The sequence below is a fragment of the Oncorhynchus mykiss genome, chromosome 18 (genome assembly GCF_057628025.1).
Source record: "Oncorhynchus mykiss isolate SJ-2025 chromosome 18, ASM5762802v1, whole genome shotgun sequence".
In the NCBI taxonomy this organism is placed as follows: Eukaryota; Metazoa; Chordata; class Actinopteri; order Salmoniformes; family Salmonidae; genus Oncorhynchus; species Oncorhynchus mykiss.
This window is the reverse complement of record NC_143039.1, coordinates 21270510-21280533: the sequence shown is the minus strand read 5'-3', so window position 1 is coordinate 21280533 and position 10024 is coordinate 21270510. Positions and strand designations below refer to the sequence as shown.

The 10024-nt window shown below is 44.9% G+C and overlaps 1 pseudogene across 1 annotated transcript; it reads left to right on the top strand.

Annotated features, from left to right (window-relative positions):
• Positions 1-377: 377 nt before the first annotated feature.
• On the top strand, positions 378-9620 carry LOC110497005 (adhesion G protein-coupled receptor G7-like; annotated as a pseudogene). The gene is made up of 12 exons (XR_016488313.1): positions 378-580; positions 744-877; positions 1036-1079; positions 4544-4625; positions 5117-5286; positions 6708-6860; positions 7003-7105; positions 7293-7624; positions 7866-7947; positions 8391-8540; positions 8837-8996; positions 9240-9620. The product of XR_016488313.1 is annotated as an adhesion G protein-coupled receptor G7-like (transcript).
• The last annotated feature ends 404 nt before the right edge of the window (positions 9621-10024 follow it).

Genomic DNA, 10024 nt, shown 5'->3' with positions numbered 1-10024 from the left:
ATCCAAAGCAACTTACAGTAATGAGTGCATACATTTTCATACTGGTCCCCTGTGGGAATTGAACCCACAACCCTGGTATTGCAAGGGCCATACTTTACCAACTGAGCAACTATAATATCCAAATGCACTCACAGTTCAGGATGTTGCTGCCACTTATACAATCTTTTGTTGAAAAACAATAAAACAAATATAATGAATAAAAATCCTTGTCTCTTCCTGTTCAGATCTCCAGCAGTTCAGGTGATTTACTACAGTTAACCTTCAGTACTCAGATCCTGACCTTCCAACCAGAGCAGCTGTCAGCTGACAACATCACCACAGCAGCTCAGATAGCTAACACACTGCTTCAGTCTGCAAATATCACAGGGGTATAACATGTTTTGAAATCAAGTCGTGACTATGACATGTTCTGGAGAGAAACGTAAGGTTGTTACTGAAGTTGAAATTTGATTTGAACACCTGAGGTTCATCCCCTGGTTTTGATTATGCTGCAGGACATCACAGTGGCAGCTGTAACCACCATCAGTCAGCTGCTGAATGCCAGTGAGGAGAGTACACAGGAGAGAGACGCTGTCCAAAAGTACAGGAGTGTGTTTGTCTGTGTGAGCGTGCGTGTGTGTGTGAGCGTGCGTGTGTGGTGGTGTGTATTTCTACATATGCTTGAGTTTATGTGTGTACGTGTGCCTCAGTGCATGTCTGTATGGGTGCATGTAAACTAATGTTTTTCTGTGTTTCTCTCCCAGCCTCACAGAGACCCTGGAGAAGTTTTCCCTGGACCAGCACAATAATGTGTCCTCGGTGGTTCAGCCCAACCTGGTAGTCCAGTCTGTCCAAGTACCAAGTGACACAGTAGGGATCCAGTTTACTGCTCTGACTGGTGAGTGAGACTGCTAGTGAACCTACACACTGGCATTTAAATTGATAGTTTATATCTGTGTTGACAGATTGGGTAAATCATCTCATTTTTTAAATGTTTCCTCTGCTGGTCAGTAAGGTTTGGTATGGATTGTATCTCATATTAATCTCCTTCTCCAGGAAGATCTGGTAATTTTGTGGCCAACAGAATTCATCAAACCATAGTTTGCAGTGCATCAGCACCACTGTCATGGAGGACGTAAACTCAAGCACCGAAGTAACAACTGAGGTGGAACCAACAACAGGAGTGGAACTCACCGAGCCTCCCAGACCTGCAGTCGAGAGGAGACTACCAGGGCACAGGCCGTATGTGAAGTGGCCTGGCGCCAGTGACAAGAAGTTGTGGGAAACAGTGAATACTGACCTTACCTTGACCCTCGAGAAACTTCGAGGCACAGTGGAGAAGAAGTTGGAGAGAATGGGGGACATTATCTATGAGTACGGGACAGAAAGATTTGGAGTGGAAGAGGCAAAAGGCGGGAGAAAGGTTCCAACCCCACCAGTTTCCAGGAGGCAACAAGAAATCAAGCGCCTCGTTCAAGAAAGGCGACAGCTTAAGAAACAGTGGAAGAAGGCCTCGGAAGTGGAAAAGGAGGGCATAGAGGCACTTCAGGCTGATATCAAAACCCGGTTGGCATCCCTCCGCAGAGCAGAGAACCTACGGAAACGCAGAAGGACGAAAGAACAAACTAGAACTCGATTCTATAAAGATCCCTTCAAGTTCCTTAAAAGTCTCTTCACGAAGGAAAAAAGTGGAGCTCTAAAAACAACCAAGAAAGACCTAGAGGAGCACCTGAGAACAACAAACTTTGACTCAAAGCGACATGAACATCTGGCCATCCCATCAGATATCCCACCCATTGAACCCCCGGAACATCATATTGAGACCAGCCCTCCGACATGGAAAGAGGTGGAAAACACAGTTCGACGGGCAAGAACAGCATCAGCCCCGGGGCCAAATGGAGTCCCGTACAAAGTGTATAAGAACGCACCAGACGTCCTGAGGTTCCTCTGGAGGCTTATGAGAACAGCTTGGAAAAATAAGATAATACCCAAAGTGTGGCGTAGGGCAGGCGGGGTCCTGATCCCTAAGGAGAAGGATGCAGTGAACATCAGCCAATTCCGCCCAATCTCCTTACTGAATGTCGAGGGTAAAATCTTCTTTAGGGTCATTGCCCAGAGGATGGCAGAGTACCTGCAAAGGAATGCGTACGTCGATACATCTGTACAGAAGGCAGGAATATCAGGGTTCTCTGGCTGCTTGGAACATTCCAGCATGATCTGGCACCAGATCCAAATGGCCAAGGTGGAAAAAAGGGACCTCCATGTAGTCTTTCTTGACCTCGCCAATGCATTTGGCTCTGTGCCCCATGAACTCCTGTGGTCTGCCTTCAGATTTTTCCACATACCGGACACCATCACAACCCTGGTGAAGTCGTACTTCCAGGATCTGCAGTTCTGCTTTACCACCTCAGAGTTCACCACCTCATGGCAGTGCCTGAATGTAGGTATAATGGCGGGATGTACCATTTCTCCGTTGGCATTCATAATGGCAATGGAGGTTATCATCAGATCCTCAAAATGGGTTGCTGGTGGACAGCGAGTCGACTCTGGTTTCCGCCTCCCTCCACTCAGAGCCTACATGGACGACATTACAACATTGACCACCACTGTCCCATGCACCAGGAGACTGCTCAGAAAACTCGAGGAGAACATCAGCTGGGCCCGTATGAAGATTAAACCATCCAAGTCATGCAGCATCTCGATTGTGAAGGGAGTACTCTCTGACCTGAAATTCTTCATCGGAGATGACCAAATCCCAACAGTGTCTGAGCAGCCGGTAAAAAGCCTTGGAAGGTGGTATGATGCAAGCCTGAAGGACAAAGACCAGGTGCAACAGCTGCGCAAAGACATCAGTAGTAGCCTACAGTCCATCGACAACACCCAGCTACCTGGAAAGTTAAAGGCCTGGTGTCTGCAGTTTGGTCTCCTACCCCGGGTGTTGTGGCCCTTAGCAGTGTATGAGGTTCCAATCTCAACAGTGGAGAAGATGGAAAGAGGAGTCACAGGCTACTTAAAGAAGTGGCTCGGAGTTCCACGATGCCTTACCACCATAGGCCTCTATGGAGATGGTGTCCTCAAGCTGCCCCTCACCAGTCTAACAGAGGAATTCAAGTGTTCAAAAACCAGGCTCCAGATGACACTGAATGAATCTCGAGACCCAGTGGTGAGCAACAACGCGCCGACCTTGGCAACTGGGCGCAAATGGAGGCCAGGAAAAGCAGTCCAGGAGGCAACAGCAGCCCTCAGACATGCTGACATTGTGGGTCATGTTCAGCAAGGGAGAGGAGGCCTTGGGCTAACTAGCCGTGCTGCTTGGAGTAAGGCCACTGCACCAGAGCGGAGGAAGATGGTAGTGCAGGAAGTACGCCATCAGGAGGAGGCTGCAAGGTGGGCCAAGGCAGTCTCTCTTTCCAAACAGGGACAGTGGACTCGATGGGACAGTGTGGAGAAGAGGAAGATAAGCTGGAAGGATCTGTGGGCCATGGAAGCGAGGCGGTTGAGCTTCTCCATCAGAGCAACATATGACGTCCTTCCAACACCAGTTAATCTTCACCAATGGTATGGTGAAGATCCGGACTGTGCCCTCTGTTCCATGCCAGCCAACCTCAGGCACATTCTCACAGGGTGTAAAACAAGTCTCACTCAAGGACGCTACACTTGGCGTCACAACCAAGTCCTTAAAAACCTTGCGTCCGCCCTGGAGGACAAGCGAGCTGCCACCAACTCCCTACCACCCCCATCAGCATCACAGCCCTTACGGACAAACTTTGTCCGCGAAGGGGCTAAACCACCGAAGCGCGGCTCGACACCATTAGAGCGAGACCAGCTGCGCTTGGCCCGCGACTGGAAAATGCTAGCTGACATTGGCCGGCAACTTGTGTTTCCTCCGGAGATCGCAACCACCACCCTAAGACCTGACATGGTGCTCTGGTCCCGTTCACTCAAGAAGGTCTTCATCATTGAGCTCACAGTACCCTGGGAGGACTCAGTAGATGAGGCTTATGAGCGAAAGCATCTGCGCTATGCCGATCTAGCTGCCGAAGCACGGCATCATGGCTGGAACACAGAAGTCCGACCAGTGGAGGTGGGCTGCAGAGGTTTTGTGGCAACATCTACAACCAGACTGCTTAGAGACCTTGGAATTAAGGGCCAGAGCCAGCGTTCGGCAATCAAAGCTGTATCGGAGGCGGCAGAAGGCAGCAGTCAGTGGCTCTGGATGAAGAGGAAAGACCCCAGCTGGGCCCCGAAGTGAGAGGGCCAGGAGGTATGCGGTCAACAATGCTTGACTCAGGGAGGAGGATGCCCCTGCCATGCATAGTCCCATGGGATGTTGGCTATCATCAACAACTCCTATGACTAATTGGGAATGGGACGCAAGCGTAGGATTGATCACCCTGTCGCTGGCCGCCTTTGGGGAGGGTGTATAGTGTGAAAGGCCGAAACACCCTAGGAACCAAAGGTACACTACTGATGATGCGCTCCCCAAATTTCACCAGGCTCACTGTTCATTAACTCTTGGAAGTGCTTGCACAAAGGATAGTAACATCTCATCCTGTGTTCTTAGAATCTCAACACCAATACCTCTGAACTGATAGCTGACAAAGGAGGTTCTACCGATGTCCAGATTGTTATCAAATTCACACCAGGTGAGTCAATGTTGGTATACAAACATAGTGTATAAACTCAAGCTTAATTTTCCTTGTACCGATATCACAGAGAGCTTAACTGCTCTTTGTGGTCTCAGAAAACATGTCAGCAGTGATAAAAATATTGATTGTCCAGTAAAGTTCAGTCACATGACATATGGATAAATAAACTATTGAGAAGTCATTTGGCTAGTCAATAAACTATTGAGAAGTCATTTGGCTAGTCAATAAACTATTGAGAAGTCATTTCCACAATAAGCCTACAAGGCAAGGTCATGCTACTCATGTATATGAAGTCCTGACATGAACAACAATCTCTCTCTTTCTTTTTCTCTCTCTCTCGCTCTCTCTCACACACACACATCAATTCCAAGGGTTTTATGGGCATTAGAAACAGATGTTTACACACTCACAAAGATTTCAAAGGGATATATAAATTTCAAATGTCATTATGCCTATGTAGTGTTTTAATGATGTCTCTCTCCACTCAGTTTTGCATAGTAAAAACACAAACCACTCCATTGGTTTTGTGCTCTACCAAAACGACCGGTTCTTCAGGTCCAAGGCTTTCAGCGCTTCTTCAGGGACCAGCAGAAGGGTCATCTCTGCTAACCTGGGACAAGTGTCTGGATTACATGTTGAGATGCTCTTCAAGCCCACAGTAGGATTTATCTTGGAATCAGGAAACACATAGTGGTCCAAATTCTAAGTCAGGGGATAGGCAGCACAGTTTCTGGAGTGCCGCAGGTATTTCTAGGCACTACATCTGACCAACTAAGCTAATTGATCAGTTCAGTGATTGCCTAAAGTAAACACACCTGGTCTTCCAGGTCGTTTAAATAAAAAACATGACGTGCCTGTAGCCCTCCAGGACCAGGGTTGCCTACCCTTGATCTAAGTTATCCATTGTTGCTTATCCGCCATAAGGAACAGGGAAGTAAGTATATGTTGTATTGTATACAATATGATTTATGATAATTGTAATTTCTTCTTTCCCACATTTGCTTATTAATGACCTGTTATATAATTGACTTTTTATATATTTATTTTTATAAGGAATACTGTGAATGCATGTCTTTTGCTGAAGGATTTACAGTGAGTTTCAAATCAAATCAAATTTTATTTGTCACATACACATGGTTAGCAGATGTTAATGCGAGTGTAGCGAAATGCTTGTGCTTCTAGTTCCGACAATGCAGTAATAACCAACAAGTAATCTAACTAACAATTCCAAAACTACTGTCTTGTACACAGTGTAAGGGGATAAAGAATATGTACATAAGGATATATGAATGAGTGATGGTACAGAGCAGCATAGGCAAGATACAGTAGATGGTATCGAGTACAGTATGTACAAATGAGATGAGTATGTAAACAAAGTGGCATAGTTTAAAGTGGCTAGTGATACATGTATTACATAAGGATACAGTCGATGATATAGAGTACAGTATATACGTATGCATATGAGATGAATAATGTAGGGTAAGTAACATTATATAAGGTAGCATTGTTTAAAGTGGCTAGTGATATATTTACATCATTTCCCATCAATTCCCATTATTAAAGTGGCTGGAGTTGAGTCAGTGTCCGTGTGTTGGCAGCAGCCACTCAATGTTAGTGGTGGCTGTTTAACAGTCTGATGGCCTTGAGATAGAAGCTGTTTTTCAGTCTCTCGGTCCCAGCTTTGATGCACCTGTACTGACCTCGCCTTCTGGATGATAGCGGGGTGAACAGGCAGTGGCTCGGGTGGTTGATGTCCTTGATGATCTTTATGGCCTTCCTGTGACATCGGGTGGTGTAGGTGTCCTGGAGGGCAGGTAGTTTGCCCCCGGTGATGCGTTGTGCAGACCTCACCACCCTCTGGAGAGCCTTACGGTTGAGGGCGGAGCAGTTGCCGTACCAGGCGGTGATACAGCCCGCCAGGATGCTCTCGATTGTGCATCTGTAGAAGTTTGTGAGTGCTTTTGGTGACAAGCCAAATTTCTTCAGCCTCCTGAGGTTGAAGAGGCGCTGCTGCGCCTTCTTCACAATGCTGTCTGTGTGAGTGGACCAATTCAGTTTGTGTCTGTTCTCACTTCTCAGGCTGTTCCCAACACCTCCCTCTATGACTTTGCCTGCGTGTCATGGAACTACACGTTGAAAGACTGGCGCACCTTTGGCTGCTCCAAAGTCAACCACTCAGCAGACGGCCTGCGATGTTTCTGTAATCACACCACTAACTTTGCTGTGCTGATGGTGAATAGCTAGCTGCCTTCATCTCCCTTTTACTGACCACACTCTGACATATCTTATACATCATTAGCAGGATCCAGACACATGAGGCAATGACTTTCTATATGACTGTGACAGAAACATATTTTTAATGTTCTTTCTACAGTCGTACAGGAAGGATTTTAAATACCCTGAGCGCTCACCATATTGGGATGTTCCATGTCAATCATTGGGTTGAGTTTAACAATAACATTCCAGATGGGGACCAGGTAAGATCCCTCAGGGTTCTAGAACCAATAAAAAATATTGGGTGCTTCTCAATGGTGTAAAGAAGCCCATTTATCCAACAGGACTTGATAGGTGAAACCATTATAAAACCCACTATTAATGAACCAACACATCCATAGCTACACATCTAACTTCCCTAACATAGTGTTGTCTATCACCTGTCCCCAGGAAATCACGCAAAACCAACCCAACGGTCCTCTTAGTGAGCGTCTGCATGTGTCTCCTGATCTTCACCCTCCTCTTCATGTTGGGAGTGGACAACCCTCATAAACAGCTGGGCAAACCTGAAATACAGAAGGACAACATTCTCCCCCCGTCCGACACACACACAGAGCGGGACAGAGGTCCCTGTACTGCAGTGGCAGTCCTGCTGCAGTACTTCCTGTTGGGGACGTTCACCTGGAACACGCTGTTCGCCACACATGTCTTCCTGATGATCAGAAACAGCCTGGCCACCAGCCCGTCACACTTCACAGCCTATACCGTGGCCATCGGATGGGGTAGGACAGCATGGAGAAACATCAAGTATTTAGTAGTTTCGGCTGACATTAGACCTGGGCTCCTTGAACCAAAACTAATGCTAGGTGATATTTTCAGGCTCTAATAAGCCTGAAATAGAACTTAAAAGCTACTTGTATAGTGATGTAATGTCTTTAGAGAAAGTATATATATACCACACATACAATGTATATGGCTGCATGCAAATCTACCAGGAAATAACAACATCATTCTCTCCTTTAGGACTGCCTGCAGTTGTGGTGTCCCTCACCTTAGGAATAAGAGACAGAGTGGATGATCCACTGGGTTACAGGCAGGAAGAATTGTGAGTCAATACTGTACTATACTAATTCTGTCTTACTTCTCTGTACTGTATTGTACTATACTGTGCTATACTATACTTTACTGTACTATACTACTACACCTGAGTGCTGTGCTGAACTGCAATTCACTTCCTCTTCTGTGGTTATCTTATAATAGGTTGAATTTAAATTAAAACGGGGCAATTGCTTTATAAAACTCATGCTGTAAAATGTTATCCTGATCAATGTTCATATGCATGTTTATAATGCATGCTAATAATTGGCCAAGAACAATATAAAAAGTTCAAACATTATTATTATTTTTAATTATCAATTTTGTTCAAAGGTTTCTTGTTTACTTATGCCACCCACCATGTTAACTTTACACCACGTTATTCAAATCACTAGCGTCCTGTTTTGTCTGTCACATTGTCCCACTCTCTAACTCATGAATTTGACCTCTCAGTAGCTGGCTTGCTGCCCTCGATCCAAAGGGGAACTTTGACTTCAAGCTGCCAATGTTTTGGGGTTTCCTGATTCCTGTGGCGTTCATGCTAATCTTCAACACGGTGGTGTTGCTTTGTTTTGCAGTTAAGACCAACCCACATTTAACCAGGTAATATTAATGGGGGCATTTGGGGGGCACAAAGTAGAAAGTTGTAGTCACAAAGATCAGTTTGGATTTAAATGCCTACTAACAAGCTTGTACATTTTTTTTCTGTCTTTCAATTTAAAACTTGTGAAAAATAAAATGTATTATTTTATTATTAATTCAGTCATTAGTAATCAAATCATCAAATTTAATGAGCACCATGCTTTAACCCACTCAGTCAATGGTAGCATACTGTTCTTATACCACAGCATTACGGCAGTCTATTACAGCAATCTAAGTATGTTGGTTATGTTTCCCAGTACAAGACACACATCGATGAAGAAGAAGTTCCTCAGTAGCTTTTCTCTGGCTGTGGTGCTCGGTCTCTCCTGGATCCTGGGCTATCTGTTGCTCATTACACAGAACCAGACCATGTACACCATACTCAACATCTCCTTCTGTGTTCTCACCACCACTCAGGTAGTAAATGTATGCACTCACTACTGTAAGTTACTCTGGATAAGAGTGTCTGCTGAATGAATCAAATGTCAACTAGAAATACTAGTGTACTATTGTACCACAGAATCCAGACGATTGACAATTAGACACCTACTAAACATAAATAAATTGAGCTGCTCTTTATGGAAACACTACCTTTGTTTGTCCTTGTGTGTTCCTGAAAATACTTGATCATGTTTTTGTGTTTGTGTTTTTGCTCCACAGGGCTTGCAGATTTTCATTATGTTCACAGCAAGAACATCAATTGTCAAGAAAAATATGTCAAGTACTTTGAAATCTGCCTCTAGTGTTGGGATCCCTCTTCACACTAGGAAGTTCAGTCTATGGCGAGGCGAGCACAGTGATAAAGTAGAATCATACACACATCTGGACACTGATCTGTCATTTTCACCTTGTTCCACAGACATCTAACTGATGGGCTGCAAGTTCAACCTCTGTTGTAAAATATCTCATATACCTCCACTATTGTCCTATAATATACAGTATAATACACACAACATTTTGTATGACGTATATTCACTGTGAATTCCCTTAGAAGTTGTGTTGTCCAATGAACTATCAAAATAAAGGAAGTGGCACACTGCATGCATCATCTCCCAACAATTTAATGGGTATTTACCAACGTTTCGGCATCACTGTGCCTCCCTCAATGATTTTTTTGACACAAATGCTGTATATCCTGAATATTTGTTCTTTCTAAAATGTTACTGTTTTTAAATAAATCTGTGATTATTCTCTTTAAGCGGATGTTTGTTTCAGTAGACATAGCGAGAGAACATTATTTTACACAATATCTCAGAAAATAGATTTAGACTGCAAGCTGCAGCTGCCAATTACATCTGTGGTAGAGGACTATGAGTCAACAAAAGCACATCAGCCTATGATGCTGCGGGACAGCAAGGATGAGCGGGTTCGTCAGGCAGAGATTGAGGTCAGTGGTCGCAAGTGGTCAACCAGCAGAGCGCTCAGGGAGGCGGAGGAACAGCTGC